Source organism: Leucoraja erinacea, chromosome 1, assembly GCF_028641065.1.
Source record: "Leucoraja erinacea ecotype New England chromosome 1, Leri_hhj_1, whole genome shotgun sequence".
In the NCBI taxonomy this organism is placed as follows: domain Eukaryota; kingdom Metazoa; phylum Chordata; class Chondrichthyes; order Rajiformes; family Rajidae; genus Leucoraja; species Leucoraja erinaceus.
The window spans coordinates 160,610,354-160,630,681 of NC_073377.1; the positions used below are offsets into that span (position 1 = coordinate 160,610,354).

General features: G+C 41.3%; 1 protein-coding gene and 1 long non-coding RNA gene across 3 annotated transcripts in view; both read right to left on the reverse strand.

The window, feature by feature from the left end:
• Positions 1 to 20,328, reverse strand: part of fbxw7 (F-box and WD repeat domain containing 7) — a 241,037-nt gene that overhangs the window by 193,630 nt on the left and 27,079 nt on the right. The gene's annotated exons all lie outside the window — the stretch shown is intronic.
• LOC129704040 (uncharacterized) lies at positions 9,175 to 12,325 on the reverse strand. The gene is made up of 2 exons (XR_008724673.1): positions 10,221 to 12,325; positions 9,175 to 9,513 (listed from the first exon to the last, which is right to left on the reverse strand). It is a non-coding gene; the product is annotated as an uncharacterized LOC129704040 (long non-coding RNA).

Here is a 20,328-nt window from a genome sequence, read left to right on the forward strand (position 1 = left end):
AAGTACCCAGGGAGTATTAATACAAATATTATCCAAAAGCCCAGAACATCTGCCAGCTCGGCACCAAAATCCTGAGCATACTAGATTCCCTGAGTATAACTGTAGGTTTAAATAACTCCCAGCATCTGCCTCTACTAACTTGACCAAAAGTCAATTGCAGGTGACATCCAATGCCCAAATAGGAAGTTCATAAAAATCTGTTAAGTAGGGCGAAGGTTATTTTGAATTTGATCACTTGCTGTCTGCTACAGTTGAACTTGAAATTAACATTCTGCATTTGACACACTGTCAAAGCAGAGACTATACTCTATTGCTGGACTTCACATGGAGATTCTGACTCTGTGATCATTAGTAGCAAGACCTCATGTTGCAGTGACAACCCCACTGATTTGCATGAGTATTCCCAGCTCTGTAGATTAAAAAGGAATATGTAAATTATGTTCAATATTTTATTGCTTCTAATGATGTATTAGTGTTTTAATGTGCTTTAGCTGCATTTTTAACAATGTCGTTGTTAACAGTGTCTAAAGCAGTCTCAATAGTTTTCTTGAATCATGAACTATTGTACTTAATTGCTGTTTTTTTCCCTTTTTCCTTCCGCCCACAATATTTAATATGAAAAAGAATATGCGATTCTGTTACACTCTGTTTGTAGTTTGTTTGGTTGTTTGTTTGTTTGTCTTTTTGTACAAAGTCCGCAAACATTTCACTGCACATCTCGCATGTGTATGTGACGAATAAACTTGACTTGACTTGATGAGACATCTTTTTATAATGTCATTAGCTAGGAAGTGAGGCTCTGTACCAAGTATTGACTCCTATCAAAGGCTTGATTGGGTCAAATGGAGAAATATAATATTAAATTCAATGAACCTAGAATCCTCCAAATCCCACAAACCTGATAACCATATAACAATTACAGCATGGAAACAGGCCATCTCGGCCCTTCTATTCCGTGCCGAACACTTATTCTCCCCTAATCCAATCTACCTGCACCCAGACCATAACCCTCCATTCCTTTCCCGTCCATATACCTATCCAATTTATTTTTAAATGATAAAATCGAACCTGCCTCCACCACTTCCACTGGAAGCTCATTCTACACAGCTACCACTCTCTGAGTAAAGAAGTTCCCCCTCATGTTACCCCTAAACATAATAACCATATGATATTCAGATCATCCTAGAATTTTTAAAAGTGTGTCTGCAGAAATGGAGTATACCATGATCTTGATTTTCCAGATCAAACTCTATGTTGATTTGTAAGAAATGTAGAAAATAAAAACCAAAAAAGGAGGGATGGGGCAAATAGGCCTGACAGTGTTTTGGAAATAGTAGATTCCATCATTAGGAATGTGCATACAAAGTGCTTGGAAAAATCATAATATGGTTTGGCAATGCAATGAACAGAAGAACATAATAAATAGAAGCGAGAATAAGTTCAAAAGGTTTCAAATGTCTTTTATTGTCACATGTACCGATTAAGGTACAGTGGTATGCGAATTACCATACAGCCATACTAAGTGAAAAGCAACGAGACACACAAATACATAAAAGTTAACATAAACATCCACCACAGTGGATTCCCCACATTCCTCACTGTGATGGAAGGCAAAAAAAGTCCAATCTTCTTCCTCTTTATTTTTCCCGCGGTCAGTAAACCTTTAAGTCTACTTTGTCATTCAAGATCACAGCTGATTCTGTGTACCAAGGCAATTTTGTTATTCTATCCGCGTGGCGTCCGATTCTCTTAATGCAAAAATCCATCAATCTTATCCGTCAAATATATCCAACAACTAATCGCTGCAACACGAAGTCTGACAACTAAAGATCACAGAGTCAGAATCTCCATTTGGAGTCCAGCAACACTCAGCATGTCCTGGACTTGCCAGTACTTGTAAATCCAGAATTTTCTGACCTTTGGAGCCGACTGCCACAGTTAACTTAATCCACAGCCCTGGGGTAGAGAAATGAAAAGCCTGATGCATATTCATGTAAATTAATTTCTCATTGTTGTCCTAAATGGCAAACTATCCTCAGTATTTGTGCTTTGGTTCTAGATAATGGCTAGAGAAAGCATCCTTCTGGAGGTTACCCTGTCAATCCTAATCAGAAATTTGAATGTCTTAAAAAATGAGAGCTGATCTCATGTATATAGGCCCTTTTAACTCTGGCTCTCCACATGTCACTCACTGTTACTGATATATGCTGCAACTCCAAATGATGCCATCCAAAACGCAGCATTCACAGAAAGGCTTCTTTGCTATCGTTTTTCAATAACTTTGCCATTAAATCAACATATAATTCACCTTATTAATTGCTTGCTCCAACTTCAGGTAGAAGGTACAGGAGCCTGAAGACTGCAACAACCAGGTTCAGGAATAGCTACTTCCTCACAGCCATCAGGCTATTAAACCTGGCTCGGACAAAACTCTGATTATTAATAACCCATTATCTGTTATTTGCACTTTATCAGTTTATTTATTCCTGTGTGTATATATTTATATTATGGTATATGGACACACTGATCTGTTCTGTAGTAAATGCCTACTATGTTCTGTTGTGCTGAAGCAAAGCAAGAATTTCATTGTCAGGGACAAACTCACTTGACTTGACTACTTACTGTGAAGAATTCTCTCTATAATAAAAAAAGATCCCCAAACACCTGTCCGACAGATCAGAAACACTCTTCAAGAGTCAGGTGCGGATTTGTCAATGACCACAGTCTGCAGAAGACTTCATGAACAGAAATACAGAGGCTACACTACACTGCAAGATGCAAACCATTGGTGAGCAGCAAAAATAGGATGGCCAGGTTACAGTTTGCCAAGAAGTACTTAACAGAGCAACCATAGTTCTGGAAAAAGGTCTTGTGGACAGATGAGGCGCAGATTGACATATCAGAGTGATGGCAAGAGCAAAGTATGGAGGAGAGAAGGAACTGCCCAAGATCCAAAGCATACCTCCTCATCTGTGAAACATGGTAGTGGGGGTGTTATGGCCTGGGCATGTATGGCTGCTGAAGGTACTGGCTCACTTATCTTCATTGATGATACATCTGCTGATGGTAGTAGCATAATGAATTCTGAAGTGTATCTGCTCAAGTTCAAACAAATGCCTCAAAACTCATTGGCCGGCGGTTCATTCTACGGCAAGACAATGATCCCAAACATACTGCTAAAGCAAAGAAGGAGTTTTTCAAAGCTAAAAAATGGTCAAATCCTGAGTGGCCAAGTCAATCACTCAATCTGCACCCAATTGAGCATGCCTTTTATATGCTGAAGGGAAAACTGAAGGGGACTAGCCCCCAAAACAAGCATAAGCTAAAGATGGCTGCAATACAGGCCTGGCAGAATATCACCAGAGAGGACACCCAGCAACTGGTGATGTCCAAGAATCGCAGGCTTCAAGCAGTCATTGCATGCAAAGGATATGCAACAAAATACTAAACATGACAACTTTCATTTACATGACATTGTAAACATTATGGTGCCCTAAAATGGGGGGGGGGGGGGGGGGGGGGGGGGGGGGGGGGGGGACTATGTATAAACACTGCTGTAAATTCTACAAATGAAACCAAAATGTATAAAAATGGCCTTTATTAAAATCTGACAATGTGCACTTTAACCACGTTATTTTTTCTATTAAAAATCTCAAATTGTAGAGTACAGAGACAAATAAATAAATCATCAAGTTCGCTGACGACACCACTGTTGTGGGAGGTATCACTGATGAGGACGAGTCAGGATATAGAAGTGAGATCGACCGATTGACCAAATGGTGCCAGCACAATAACCTGGCTTTCAACACCAGCAAAACCAAGGAACTGATATAACATGGATTGTAAAAAGAACAGTAAAACAGATCAACAGACTAAAGTGCAGATGTATCTGTGCGACGTGACTATCCAAGGGAGACAGTCCAGGGAGGATGGGGGGCACTCAGCAGGGCCGGTTCAGAGCCGATATAACTCTGCGAGTCTGGAGGTTCGGGCGTAGAAGCCTTGTAACGTCTCATCTCTCCACTACCATCGGGCAGAATGTACAGGGGCCTGAAATCTATTACATCCAGGTTCAGGAACAGCTTCTTCCCACAGCCATCAGGCTATTAAACTCACCAACAAACAGACTCTGAACTGTAACAGCCTATTGCAGTTTATCTGCTTATTTATGTGTATATTGAACTAAACTGTTCTGTATTTATGCTTACAATATTCTGTTGTGCTGCAGCAAGCAAGAATTTCATTGTCCTATCTGGGACACATGACAATAAACTCTCTTGACTTGACTTGTCCCAAACATTATGGAGGGCATTCATTGTATTTGGCAATACATATATGTAACTTGGAGGGAGAACCTGTAGGTGGCAGTGTTTCCATGTATCTGCTGCTCTTGTCCTTTGTGGCAGAGGTCACATCGGTGACAAACTGTAGTGCATTTTCTACATGCTGCTAGTGAAATAATATTTATGGGCGTGGTGGAGTGCCCATCAAACAGCAAATGAGAATAAAAAACATTGCTGCAAGTCTTAAATAAATACAGAAAATGCTGGACACGTATACCAAGCTGATCAGCATCTGTTGACAAGAAACGTTAAGTCTGCTTCTCTTTCCACATGATGCTGCCTGACCCGGAGTATTTATTTGGGTAGTTAGTGTTATGCAATTAGGCATGGTGCTTTGCCTTGGCTGCTGATTGAGATTGTAGAGTATTTTTGGAGCTGCACTTATCCAGATAGGTGGAAAATATTTAATCGCCTTCCTGACGGGGCAGAAAGGCTTGGGAAGCCAGAAGATGATTCACTTGCAGTACGATACCAATCCTTTGACCTGCTCTTGTAGCACAATATTTATTATTTTGAGCAGAGTTTATGGGCAACAGTATCCCCAGAATGTTGATGGTGGGAGTCTTGGAGCTAATAGTGTCAACATATGTAGAGGTTAGAAAGCATGGAAAATACCCTTCGACCAAACTCATTTATGCTGACCAAGATGCCCCACCTGAGCTGTGCCATTTGCCTGTGTTTGTCCCATATTCCTTTAAACCTTTTCTATCCATGTGCCTGTCCAATCGACACTTCTTTGAGATGGTCATTGTTTCGCACATTTATGGTGTAATACCTATTTTTATTTATTAGCCCATGCCCAAAATCATTATTGTTGAGACAGTGCGAAGAGAGATTATGGAATCACAATGAACATCCCCTTAGCACTTTATGATGCTAGTGATCGATGAAGCAGCTGAACAATTGGGTGTAGGAGACTGCCCGGAGGAGCTCATGCCAGAAAATTATTTACTAAGATCACTGACCTGCAACAACCACAAACATCTTCATTTTTACAGGAAATTATTCCTATTTATTTTTACCTTGATTGCACCAACTTGTTTTACCAAGGCCATGATGCCACGATGTCAGCCTGAAGGGCCCCGACCCAAAACGCTGCCCATCTATATTCCCAAGCCGCTGAGTTACTCCAGTACTTTGTCGTTTTTTGTAAACCAGCATCTGCAATTCCTTGTGTCTACATGATGCCATACTCGGTCAAATACTACCTTGATAACACAGGCAATCACTCTCACCACACCTCGAGAATTCACAACCTGTTGTGACCAAGAGAATAACTTCTGGAACCAAGCAATCCTAGCTAAACCCAAACCGGGAATCACCGAGTTACTGATAAGCAAGAGACATATGATGGTTCAGCAAATGCCACCATTGGATTTGCCTTGCCTTTTGTATTAAGAGCATACTTGGGAATCTTTCTACGTTCTCAATTGAATGTCAGCACTATAACTGTAACTGTACTGAAACAGTTGCAGAAGGACAGAAAATTCAGTAGACAAATTCTGTACTAAACATAGAACTGCACAGCACAGGCCCTTTGGCTCATGATGTCCATGTCAAATATGATGGCAAATTAAATGAATCCCTTCTGCCTGCAAGTGATTGCTATCCCTCCATCCCCTGTTCAATCTACCAGAATGTTGTCTGTATCTAGCACTTTCAGCTGTTCCTGATATCAATAGCACAAATAAAATTGACTGAAAGCTGGGGTGCTGATGGCAAAAATAATGTAGAGTCGTAATGCAAGTAGTGCAGCTATCTCAGTTTCACTGATTCTATTCTGACAATCAAATCCCGTATGTGTGTAATTTGCACATTTTCTTTGTGACCAACTGAGCTTTGCTAGATGCATCAGTTTCTTTCCACTTCCATTTCTGATTGTTAGGCAAATTTGTTACTCTAATTTGCCATTATGTATATACAGTGCCCTCTATAATGTTTGGGGCACATGCTAAAGATGGCTGCAATACAGGCCTGGCAGAGCATCACCAGAGAAGACACCCAGAAACTGGTGATGTCCATGAATCACAGACTTCAAGCAGTCATTGCATGCAAAGGTTATGCAACAAAATACTAAACATGACTACTTTCATTTACATGATATTGCTGTGTCCCAAACATTATGGCGCCCTGAAATGGGAGAACTATGTATAAACACTGCTGTAATTTCTACATGGTGAAACCAAAATGTATAAAAATGCCCTTTATTAAAATCTGACAATGTGCACTTTAACCACATGTGATTTTTTTTCTATTACAAATCCCAAATTGTGGAGTACAGAGGCAAATAAATAAATGGTGGTTCATAGGCATCTGAAACAGCAAAAGATTTTTCTTATAGAGACGTAAGTAGAGGAATGGGATTGATGGGATTGCTTTGAGAATCTGCATAATTCTGATGGGCTGAATGATAAGAAAACACGATGAGCCAAGCAAAAGAAACTGAAACGAGGCAGCTTGGATTAAAAATGAGTTCAGTGGGAAACAAAGAGTAACAGTCAAGGGTAATTTTGGTAAAAGCAAGGCAGTAAGGTTCTGGATGTACAGTTCCATTGATTTGGATTTAGGAGTCTCAAATAAAAAAAGTTTGTCAATGACACCAGAACTGGCCGTATAATTGATAGCGAGGTAGAAAGTTCTAGACTGCTGCAAAAGTGAGAAAATTGAGGGAATTTTGAAAGCTAATTACCAATGCACCCGTTTTCTCTCCACATTCACCTCTTTTAAAATTCTTAGGTGTAGAATATCAGCTGCAAGACATTAGTCTTGTTTTGGCCACCCAGATTTCTCCTATACTTTCCCTTTAGTGATGTTAATTTCAGTTCCTCACTGTCATTACTCTCATTTCACATCTACCTTTGAAAGATGCACCTTCTGCAGCAAAGATTTACTAAATAATTACAAACCCACTGACTCCCACAACTATCTCGACTACACTTCTTCCTACCCTGCTTCCTGCAAAGACTCTATCCCCAACTCCCAATTCCTCCGTCTACGACGCCCAAGATGAGGTGTTCCATACTAGAATATCTGTGTGTCTCCGTGTGTGTGTGTGTGTGTGTGTGTGTGTGTGTGTGTGTGTGTGTGTGTGTGTGTGTGTGTGTGTGTGTGTGTGTGTGTGTGTGTGTGTAATCCCACCACCATTCACATCTTCCCTTTCCACCTTCCACAATCGTTCACACTGCAACTCCTTAGTTCGCTCATGCCTTCCCACCCAAACCATCGCCTCCACAGATATTATCCCCTGCAACCACAGGTGATGTGACACCTGTGCCTATACATCCTCGCTCATGTCCATCCAGGGACCTCAGCAATCCTTCCAGGTGAGACAGAGGTTCTTGTGCATCTTTTCTAACCTAATGGTATGAACAATGAATTCTCCAATTATAGGTTAAAAAACCTACACCCTCCCCCTTACATCACACCTTTTGTCTTTTTTTTCTATCCAACAAAGCAGTGTGGGAAATATCAGGTCATTTTCAGATCTACGTATTACAGGAAACATTGCAAAATGTTCCATTCTTTACAATATACATTGATGACTTAGATAAGACACACATTCTTCTTCATGAGTTTGGCATGCACAGCCTAAAGTTGTAGGACAACTTGTTCTATTTGATCTTATTTGATTGTGCACGTCAGGTTGATTGCATTCGTGGAAACAGGGCGGACCACGCGAAGGTTGCAATCTCCCACCCCAGAAACACAGTGTGATGCATCCACATTTGAAGACAAATAAATTCAGATGAGAAAAATATGCAAGAAGTGGCAAAGACGTATCACTGACAAAACTATGCAAACATAATGTGAGAAATCTGAGACTTTTCTTTGGAAGGAAAAGAAATGCAGATTTAAATAAAGAGTGAGGACAATGTGTTGATAAGAACTGATCAAAAAATAATCAGGGATCCAAAAAGTACACCAATCTTAATTCCAGAGGCTGATTACAAAAGTAAGGATATTTTGATGCAATTCAAAGAGTTTGACAAATTCAATGTCTTTAAAGAGGAATAGAGCAATGCATATTGCATAAAGCTTCACTATCTTGATTTCTGAAATTGGTACGTGCTCTTATAAGGGCTGATTTCAGATAAATTATTTACCTTCATTGAAATTAAGACCGGGGAATGATTTTATTTAAATATCTGAAATGTTATGAAGCATTAACAGGAAGCAGTTTCCTTTGGGTGGAGAAAGATTTCAAGCTGAGCAGAAGCCTTGTGATTTTGGACTGCTGTCCCCAGGGCCAGAATATCCAATCTGTTTTTTGATAGCACCTTGCAGTTTATCTGTCCAACTTACTAGCAACACCTTGACCATGTTCATCTCATTGGTGTACAGCCTGAGGGGCCAGGTTGCCTGCTCTCCCTCCACACCACTTATATTTTCTTGCATTCCAAGTTCTAAGGAGAAAAATGAATTACTGTGGTTGTTGGCCATCTCCAGTTACAATTTGACAGGCCTCTTTAACTGGTTCCCTGTGCAAGAAAGGATCAGAATATCTACATACCACTAATAATGTGAATGCAAACACGTTCCAACTGGAATATAGATGAATACAGGTAATTTAAACAGTAACTGCCATTTGTAAGTCAGATGATGCAACTCATTTAATATATTCTAGACTGAGAACAAATTATGTTCAAATCCGACTCCAATTATGTACTTTGTAAATTCTAGTAAACAGTGTTATCAAGTGTTGTGACAAACCCACTAATATTTTCTATTGCACTCTACCCTCTGTATTCATTTTGGAATGAAATATTTATAAAAGGAAACAAAGAATCGATATAGCAGATGTACAAAATTCTGGACTACAACAGGCAATCTGTTGATTTCAACCAATTTATTTATTTTTGTTTTATTAATATAAACAATCACATGGAATCTCTATCTTGCCTTATGTGCCATTTGTACAAAGGCTCAGTATCCAAGTAAAAAAAATATAATAGGCTTTTATCTTAGCTGATATTTCATCTCCTTTGTTGCTGAATGCTAAGGCGGGCCATTGAAATGCTCCAATGCACTTAAGGCTCGGAGTCGAATTTAAAGCAAAACACTTTACTATGAACTTCCTGGCTTTCACGACTCATAATCCGATCGTAAAATATCGTAAAAAATCCATTGAGAAAACTGCTTTGAAGATGTTTGTTGGGAAAGTCCCGAGATTCTGAATGGAAACAGGAATAATCAAGGTGAGAATACTTCATCATTCATTAATACTAAGTGCATTTTACTTCATAGTTTCCACTGAAGTTATCAACAGTCATGAAAAAAAAAAAAATTTGAAGAAAAAAAAAACAATCGTGAAAATGACATTGGCAGTTACTAGGATTTAGTAAGCCAGAGCACAATTGCCTGTGAAGCTTTACCTATTGTTTTCCCCTCATTCTGCAAAGATAGTCTGCAAAATTTTCAATCATTTGAATTACTATTAGACATTGAAAGATACTTTGAAGTAGAGGATACATTGGATTATTTATTCACATGGATCCATTTTGGAACAGGATTACTGTTATTCAAGGTTAGGTTTCTTGGATGCATTGCTGGCTTCACATTTGGTATTACTGATGCAGAATTTTCTGCTTTTCTTAGCAGTGCAGCCATCTTATTTATTTATTTATTTTTTTAATACAAGTGAAGGGTATTGTATGTTCCAGAGTCTCTACGCCCCAGTTACACCAATTTCCATTGCAATTCTTCTTAAATTGATTCCAATCTTGAAATTCCAAGATTGATTAAATGCCAAACTAACTAGGATACATTCTGTAAAGCATTTCCCAGGTATCCAAACTGCTTTGAAATACTCAAAACATTAATTGAATAGGAAAATGGAGATAAATACAGTATTTAATTAGAAGTGAATTAATGCATCACCTGAAATTATGTTGAGACACCAATCAAGAAGATCACTGCATATTGATTGATCCTAGTTGCGCTGATGATGGTAAACCATCCTTGGACTAATAACAGAGAGAAATAAAAACTTGATTTATTCTTTGGCAGATAAACTTTGCAATCTCCAAACATAGCCATTTCTATTAATCGTTTGGCTCTGAAGTGAAGTTAATTAGAAAGTCTTCCAATACACAAAAAAAAAGAGGGTTTTTGTTCTCCTATTCTGTTCCAATGAAGTTCAATGCACCCACATTACCAACTAGGTACGTAACCCCTTTATTGAAATTGTGGTAAACAATTTCAGATAACGATCATTTTGTTTTAAATTTCAGATTTCCATTATTTACACATTTTCATGGAATTATTTCAGATTCAACTTCTCTCAATAAATACCTCCTTGTTTGAGTTTACCTATAATTGGAGAATCCAATGTTCATATCATTGGTTGTAAGCTACCCAAGCGGAATATTGGGTGCTCATCTTCCAGTTTGCATGTGGGCTCGTTCTGGCAATGGAGGAGACGCAGAGCAGAATGGTCAGTATGGAAAGGCAAGGGGAGTTAAAACAGAGCAGTGGGTCCAGACTGCTAGCTATAACAACATCAATGAGGACTGACTCCCCTGCCAACTGTCCTAGGTTCTGTTGCACGCCCCTTCCAATAGGGACCAGTAATGGAAGTACTGGGACATGCTGCCCTCCCCCCTATTCCAACCATGCTACCTCTCCTAATTCCACCCTTACACTACCCCTCTCAACTCATCATTCCCTGCAGTACCTCCCTCAAGTTTCTCTCCATCCCTCTAATCACAGCCCACACCTCTGTTGTGTTCTCACCATCCCCTCTGACTTCTCTCTTTCAGATGCAGAACAGTTGGTCCTCAACAGAGCCCGGACATTTGTACCCCTTCGTCCGCACCTCAACAAGATGCGGACACACCACAACTTAGAGATTTTCTTCCGTTTCCTCCGCGCCTTTTTCTATATGAAGGAGTCCTCACTAGCCAGTGATGACTCCTTCTCCCGTCTCCACCGGTCCCCCTCCTCTTGGACTCCCCCGGACAGCCCTCCACCCAATTTAGACCTTATTATTTCCAACTGCTGGTGTGACATCAATCGTCTCAACATTTCTACTCCCATGAACAACTCTAACCTCTCCCCCTCTGAACGTACAGCGCCCCCCCCCCGCTCACTCGGCAGCAACCTTGACATTATAATCAAACCCGCCGACAAGGGAGGTGCCGTAGTAGTCTGGCGAGACCAAGCGCAGGCTCGGCGATCATTTCTCTCAACACCTCCACTGAGTCCGCCTTAACCTACCTGATCTCCCAGTTGGTCAGCACTTTAACTCCCCCTCCCATTCCCAATCTGACCTTTCTGTCCTGGGCCTCTGCCACTGTGAATGAGGCCCAGCGCAAACTGGAGGAACAGCACCTCATATTTTGCTTGGGTAGCTTGCACCCCAACAATATGAACAGTCTCTCTCTCTCACTCTCCCCTCCCCCTTCCCAGTTCTCCGACCAGTATTACTGTCTGTTCCCCCATAATAAATTCACCTTTTTCGATCTTCAAGGGTCCAACTTTGGTCTTAACTAATTTTTCCTTTTCACATACCTAAAGAAGCTTTTACTATCCTCCTTTATATTCTTGCTAGCTTACCTTCGTACCTCATCTTTTCTCCCCGTATTGTCTTTTTAGTTATCTTCTGTAGCTCTTTAAACATTACCCAATGCTCTTGCTACCCGCTCATCTTTGCTACGTTGTACTTCTGATAGAAAAATTCAATAAAATAGCTAAATAAGATGGCGGGGACCGCGCTAGCTCTTATAACTTCTCTTTTATTTTTATACTGTCCCTGATGTCCCTTGTCAGCCCCTTACTCCCCTTGGAATCTTTCTTCCTCCAAGGAATGAACTGATCCTCCACCTTCTGTATTATTCCTAGAAATACCTGCCATTGTTGTTTCACTGTTATCCCTGCTAGGGTATCTTTCCAGTCCACTTTGGCCGCTCTCCGCCCCATCGGGCCGCATCGACAAGGGCTGTGGGTCGGCAGCGCGCACACACATGGGCCCCAAGTGGAGTGGGGCCGCGCCTCCTTGCAACGTCAGCTGCAGAATTGGACGGTCTGCTCCCTCCGCCCACCCGGAGTCACTGACCCCCGACCTCTTCCTTCCCCTCCCCGACCTCCCCCCCCCCCCCCCCCCCCGGACCTCCACCTCCCCTCCCGACCCCCTCTTGCCCCCCACCGCCGGCCGCGGGGATAGACGGCCCGAGGTCCGCAAGTGTGCAACCAGTCCGGATGCTGGAATTGCCAGAAGAAGGGCCCGCTATGCTGGCAGCCATGGCAAATGCTTACCACCAGTTCATCGCGTGTACTCCTGTTGCGTTGCATGGCAACAGTACGGGTCACAGGTCGCGACCTCGACTGCGTGCAACCTCCCGCGGGGCTGTGTTGTTGTCGGTGAGGAATTTCATGTACTGGGGTCGCTGCTGAGGGGATAGTGTGTGTTGCCCACTGGCCTAGCGCGGGGCCCCCTTAAGCGCGGAGCCCAATTGGGAGCAATTGGTCCAATTGGCTTGAGGCCGGCCCTGCCTATACCTTCCCCCTGCCTTCCACTGGATCACTGGATTCACAATTCGCACCTCCTCTATCCTTATCTCATATGTTTTGTCTTTTTATCTCTGGCCGTTGTACAGCTACTTAGACAGGCACAATTTAGGTCATCCATTATTAATGGTAACATTCCACCTTATGAAATTTAACTATGCATTAAAGACATACCTGCTGCATCATAGCTACATGTGGAGGGAGAGACTACATCGTAAATTGGAATTTATTTTATTAATCTTGAAGTATTATTTGGACCTAAAATTGCAGACAATATTTTCCTTAAATTATTTAGTTAGAATATGGATTATGAGCACATTTAAAACTATGAAATAAAATTAACTTCACTGACCTTACTGAACACAGAAATTAGTTTGTTGGCCAAAGAGGCTACTCAGGCGAAAACTTATTAAATTGCCCACTTTGTGGGAATGAGCAATAAAGGAAGGTCGTTAATCATCATCAGCAGGAATCACAACACATTCATGTCAAGAGAGTTTGTCATATGTCCCAGATAGGGCAATGAAATTCTTGCTTGCTGCAGCACCACGGAATATTGTAAGCATAAATACAGTTCAATGTGTCTATATAGCATAGATCACACATATACACATAAATAAACAGATAAAGTGCAGTATGCTGTGACAGTTCAGAGTCCGTTTGTTGGCGAGTTTAAAAGCCTGATGGCTATGGGGAAGTAGCTGTTCCTGAACCTGGATGTATCAGATTTCAGGCTCCTGTACCTTCTACCCGATGGTAGCGGAGAGATTAGTTCGTGGCCAGGATGGTGTGGGTCTTTGATGATGCTGGCAGCCTCTTTGAGGCAGCGACTGTGATAGATCCCTTCGATGGTGGGGAGGTCAGAGCCGATGGACTGGGGAGTGGCCACAACTTTCTGCATTCTTTTCCGCTCCTGGACGCTCAGGTTGCCGGACCAAGCCACGATGCAACCAGCCAGAGTGCTCCCTACTGTGCATCTGTAGAAGTTCGAGAGAGTCCTCTTTGACATACCGACTCTCCGTAATCTTCTCAGGAAGTAGAGGTGCCAATATGCTTTCTTTATAATTGCATCAGTGTGCTGGGACCAGGAAAGATCTCCGGAAATGTACACGCCCAGGAATTTGAAGTTCTTGACCGTTTCCACCGTCTCGATGATATAAATGGGATTGTGGGTCCCTATCCTACCCCTTCCAAAATCCACAATCAGTTCCTTGGTTTTGCTGGTGTTGAGAACCAGGTTATTGTGCTGGCACCATTTGGTCAATCGGTCGATCTCACATCTATATTCTGACTCGTCCCCATCAGTGATACGTCCCACAACAGTGGAGTCGTCGGCGAACTTGATGATGGAGTACGCACTATGTCCGACTACGCAGTCGTGAGCATAGACGGAGTACAGCAGAGGGCTGAGCACGCAGCCTTGAGGTGCTCCCATGCTGATTGTTATCGAGGATGACACATTTCCACCAATACGGACAGACTGTGGTCTGTGGATGAGGAAGTCGAGGATCCAATTGCAGAGGGATGCACAGAGACCCACATCTGAGAGCTTGGTAGGTACACAAAAAAGCTGGAGAAACTCAGCGGGTGCAGCAGCATCTATGGAGCGAAGGAAATAGGCAACGTTTCGGGCCGAAACCCTTCTTCAGACTGATCGGGGGCGGGGGTGGGCGGGGACAAGAAAGGAAAAAGGAGGAGGAGCCCGAAGGCTGGGGGATGGGAGGAGACAGCAGGGGGACTGAGGAAGGGGAGGAGACAACAAGGACTAGCAAAATTGGGAGAATTCGATGTTCATGCCCCCAGGATGCAGACTCCCCAAACGGAATATGAGGTGCTGTTCCTCCAATTTCCGGTGCTGCTCGCTGTGGCCATGGAGGAGACCCAGGACAGAGAGGTCGGAGACGGAGTGGGAGGGGGAGTTGAAGTGCTGAGCCACCGGGAGGTCAGCTTGGTTATTGCGGACCGAGCGGAGGTGTTCGGCGAAACGATCGCCCAACCTCCGCTTGGTCTCACCGATATAGATCTGCTGACATCTAGAGCAGCGGACGCAATAGATGAGGTTGGAAGAGATGCAGGTAAACCTCTGTCGCACCTGGAACGATTGCTTGGATCCTTGAACGGAGTCGAGGGGGGAGGTAAAGGGACAAGTGTTGCATCTCTTGCGGTTGCAAGGGAAAGTGCCCGGGGAGGGGGTGGTACGAGAGGGAAGGGAAGAATTGACAAGGGAGTTATGGAGGGAGCGGTCTTTGCAGAAGGCAGATATGGGGGGAGATGGGATCTCCAGCATCTGCAGTTCCTTCTTAAACTCTGAGAGCTTGGTAACCAGCTTGGAGGTGATGACTGTATTAAATGCTGAGCTGTAGTCAATGAATAACAGCCTGACATATGAGTTTTTGTTTTCCAAGTAGTCCAGAGCAGAGTGGAGAGACAGTGAGATCACATTCACCGTTGATCTGTTATGGCGGTAAGCGAACTGCAGTGGGTCGAGGTTCATGTCGAGGTAGGAGTTGATATGCGCCATAATCAATCTCTCTAAGCACTTCATCACCACAGGCGTTAGTGCCATTGGTCGATAGTCATTGAGGCACGTCACCTTGCTCTTCTTGCTATATCAGGCGATAGCTTGTAGTTTCATCCAAAGTGATATCACTGCCATCTCGAAATTAATTCAGAAAATCAATATTTAAATCCTAGGAGTAGAAGGAGATCCTGTAATACACAGGCAGCGTATTCTGTAGTAATATTGTGCAAAACCACTATGACTATGTCCACAAACAAAATGCAGCCTGACTCCCAACAACCTCATGTAGCAGGCTTGCCATACAATACAAACTGATCATTTTGTGGCCAGTCTAATGAGGTCAGAGGGCGACTATTGCCGAGATGCGTTGTCCACCACAACAACAACCATCCTCCGAACCCTGAAACTTGTCAGGTGAGAATGAATGCACAGTCCTCCTAATATGCATCTGATGAAGCTACAGCAACCATGTGTAAGTCTTTGAGAGCCACACTCTGACTGTAATAACGCAGAAGCCTTCAATACATTTATCCGAAAGACCCATACCGATGTTGGAAATCAACATTACTATTCATCAAACAAAAACAAACTGATATTATTTGTACACGGCACTCCCAATGAAAAGATTCTAAATGTCGGGAGTAAAGCTTGGATTGTCAATACTCATGTTATTGATTGTAAAATAATTCTGTCAGAATAAGTCCCTTACTTCATTTCCAAGGGATGGAGAGTTACATCATAAATCTTTCAAATATCTGCAACTGGAGAATAGGAGACACGTGAATGGAGGGATTTAAGTTAGAGCTGCAAATCAGAGTGTAGCTATCCGATTCAAAACATTTTTCCACATAGTGCACTTGATATGGAGCAATCAATTACCTTTCAGTATCTCCAGCCCCACATGATGCCAGCATAAAAAGTCGCCTCCGCTGTAGATTGGTTTATGCATGACAACCAATCATAGTAGAATAGCATCACTAACCCCACCCTACTGTACGATTTATATTAACACCCACTTCCTGTACTGCTCAGTCTTGGAAGCAGTTATGATGTTCTGACAACTAACAACCCGATGTACCGCTATAGTTTAAATGCTGATTAAAGATGATCTTGCATTTCAGATTGTATAGTTGTTTACATCCGCTAATAAGGCGAGTCCATGGCTAAACTCTCATTCACCATAAGAACATTCAATGACCAGGATGCTGGTCGCACAACTTTTAAACATTTCATTTGATATTTCTAAGGCAGAGATAGATAGATTCTTGATTAGTACCACGGGCGTCAAGGTTTATGGAGAGAATGGGGTTAGGAGGGAGAGATTGATCAGCCAAGATTAAATGGTGGAGTAGACTTGATGGGCCCAATGACCTAAATCTGCTGCTATAACTTATGACCTTATTTACTGATTTCAATCAGAATAATTTAATTCACATTAAGGAATCATGTTTTGCCACATTAAAAAAAAAATAATGGTAAAAGTGAGCAGGTTTTATGTCTTTTAAAGCTAGGGACGAGTAACAAATAAGACTGAATAAATGAATATAAACACACATCAAAGGATTAATGTAAAATATTTGCTCCGTGTATTGTTTCAGATGGATCAGAACTAACATAGAGTGTAATAGTTCTAAGAAAATATAACTACAGGGTACTGATTTTTAAGATGACATTACAGTATGACACATGAGAATCTGCAACCTACAGTGCCCTTCATAATGCTTAGGACAAAGACCCATCATTTATTTATTTGCCTCTGTACTCCACAATTTGAGATTTGTAATAGAAAAAAAAAAAAATCACATGTGGTTAAAGTGCACATTGTCAGATTTTATTAAAGGCCATTTTTATACATTTTGGTTTCACCATGTAGAAATTACAGCTGTGTTTATACATAGTCCCTCAATTTCAGGGCACCATAATGTTTGGGACGCATGGCTTCACAGGCATTTGCAATTGCTCAGTTGTATTTAATTGCCTCCTTAATGCAGGTATAAGAGAGCTCTCAGCGCCTAGTCTTTCCTTCAGTATTTCCATCACCTTTGGAAACTTTTGATTATCGACATGACCAAAGTTGTGCCAATTAAGTTCAAAGAAGCCATTATGAGACTGAGAAACAAGAATAAAACCTTAGGCTTACCAAAATCAACTGTTTGGAACATCATTAAGAAGAGAGCCAAGTCAATCATCCGATCTGAACCCAATTGAGCATGCCTTTTATATGCTGAAGGGAAAACTGAAGGGGACTAGCCACCGAAACAAGCATAAGCTAAAGATGGCTGCAATGCAGGCCTGGCAGAGAATCACCAGAGAAGACACCCAGCAACTGGTGATGTCCATGAATTGCAGACTTCAAGCAGTCATTGCATGCAAGGATATGCAACAAAATACAAACCATGACTACTTTAATTTACATGATATTGCTGTGTCCCAAACATTATGGCGCCCAGAAATGGGGGGGGGGGGGGGGGCTATTTATAAACACAGTTGTAATTTCTATATGGTGAAACCAAAATGTATAAAAATACAGTTTAATAAAATTTGACAATGTGCACTTTAACCACATGTGATTTTTTTTCTATTACAAATCTCAGATTGTGGAGTACAGAGGCAAATAAATAAATGATGGTTCTTAGTCCCAAACATTATGGAGGGCACTGTATATGAACAAATTTGTTCTTCCTTGCTAGTCAGAATGGAGTATCTTTAGGGGACAACTACTTTCTGGTTTAGGCCATATCAACTAGAATTTTTAATTCATGGCAAAAATCACACAAGAGTGCATTATGAAAAGAGATTGAGATCAAAGAGTCAGAGAAAAAACAAATTTTATAAAAATCTCCAATTATTAGAATTGAAAGGATGAGGTTGCACATGTAAAAGTTCAAATCTAGCGAGGCTGCTTATAGAAATAAAGACTGTTAAAAACTAACCTGCCCTTGAATGTACAAGATGTAACTTTCTGCTGTATTTCAAAAGTTTCTGGTGGGTAAATTCTGCAGCCTCACATCCTTCAGGGGAGATATGGTACACCAAAACTTAAACTAACCAGGAAAGTAAGGATAGTGACTTTCTAACTTCAGACCTTATATCTGCATGTGCAAATGGCATAAATTGTTTTACAACTTATTTTTAATAACAGAATGCCCCCCCTAACTTTGTTAATCCTATCCTATGATTATAGCCAGTAAATTAATCTTAACATCTGTATGCACACAAAACCTTTAGAGATAATTATTTAGTCCAAAGCCAGCATTCAAGGTGATTTTTTTAAAAGACACACACAAATATGCACACACAAATCACATAAGAAAACAGTGTAGGCTGTACAAAATTAAACACATTTCAACTTCCATGAACTTATATAACTAATACCAATTAAAACATCAAATTGCGGAATCCATTAACATGACGCACTATTCCAGCAGAAAAAACTTCTGAGGAAGGTCAGTAAATCATCTGATCCTATTACAAAATCAATGGCTGCAGTACAGTTCTATTGCTCACAGGCTGATCACGGCCAAATATGATATTGGATAGTTACACGCAAGGTCAGGGAGAAGTGAACATATTCTTAATAATACTTTTTCATTCCATACTGCACCAAATATATTGGAAATCACTATGAACATTTAATGAACTTGAAATGTAGTTACCTTTTGATGGTTGGGCAAACCATTAGAAAGTCTTTCCAGTTGCCCTGATGTAAAACTGCAAGGAAAAATATCTTTGCAGCAGTTTGGGCGTCCCAGCCTCTTCATTAAAGAAGAAATGATACTGCAACCACAGCCACACATTGACTTATTGAATTGGGCAATTCTGTCCAGATATTCTCAGTAAATCAGTAGCCACACACATAAAATGGCCAGGTGCTTCGTTTAAATTAAACTAGAGCTCTCTAGTTTAAATCACGACTGACAAAGAGAAAACCCATAGTTCCTGGAAAGGTAGCAGTCGTAATCTCATTGTCAATGTAACTGTCAGTAAAGACGGGTTGGCTAATCACAGCTGGATGAGACAAAGTGATGTCGGCTCTCTTTCCTCTCTGGAATCAGCAGGAAACAAAAGCTAAGAATCTGTTGCTAGAATAAATTTGAGGAAGACTTTGAAAGTGGCAGTACTGTCTCCAGCCACAGTCATTGATTCCTTCACAGTCCTTCACAAATGCTTCCAGCCGTGCTATGCTACCTCAGCACAATCAAACCAATCTGTTCCCTGAGTCACTGGACTCTTGCTGTTCCCAACATTGAAATGAAGTAGGCCACACCCCTCTGTCCAGCGCCCAGAGTCTGCTCGATACGTTAAAGAGGACTGCTGCTGCAGTGTCTAAATCGACAGGAAAACAATGTATTTTCCTCCCTCCCACCTCCAGTTAAAACCAATACACCCTTCCTGACACCACCCTTTAAACAACTGCCAATCACACAGACAAAACCATAAGATAATTATACAGTTTCACTCGCTTGGGATTTATGTTGAAACAACTGATAGCTAAACATTAAAAAATGGGAACCTTTAATGATACGTGGTTATAATGATAATGGTTACAATTTGAAACTAATACAATCCAGTTATTGTGTGCAATTATAGTTTTTTTACAACATCAATTTCACAAAGAATGCATGGGAGCATATGAAATGTATAATATCCATCATATGCAACTAGCATTTGTGTATGCTCGGGTTCAGAATTAATCTTCCAACCCCCATCCTAGAAATTCAATGGTTAGAGCCTTTATCTTGCCTCAGACCCTTAACCTGATTCCTCACCAGATAAACAGACTTTAAAGAACTAGCTCGCTTGATACACATGTCCTTCAAGCTCAGCTATAAAAAAAATATCATGGGATTATTTTAGTGCTATCACAGCTAAAATTATATAATTGACAGCTCAGTTCAAAAGCAGTTATTCAAAAGTACTGGCTAAATCAGAACACAAAAATAACAAACAAACAAATAG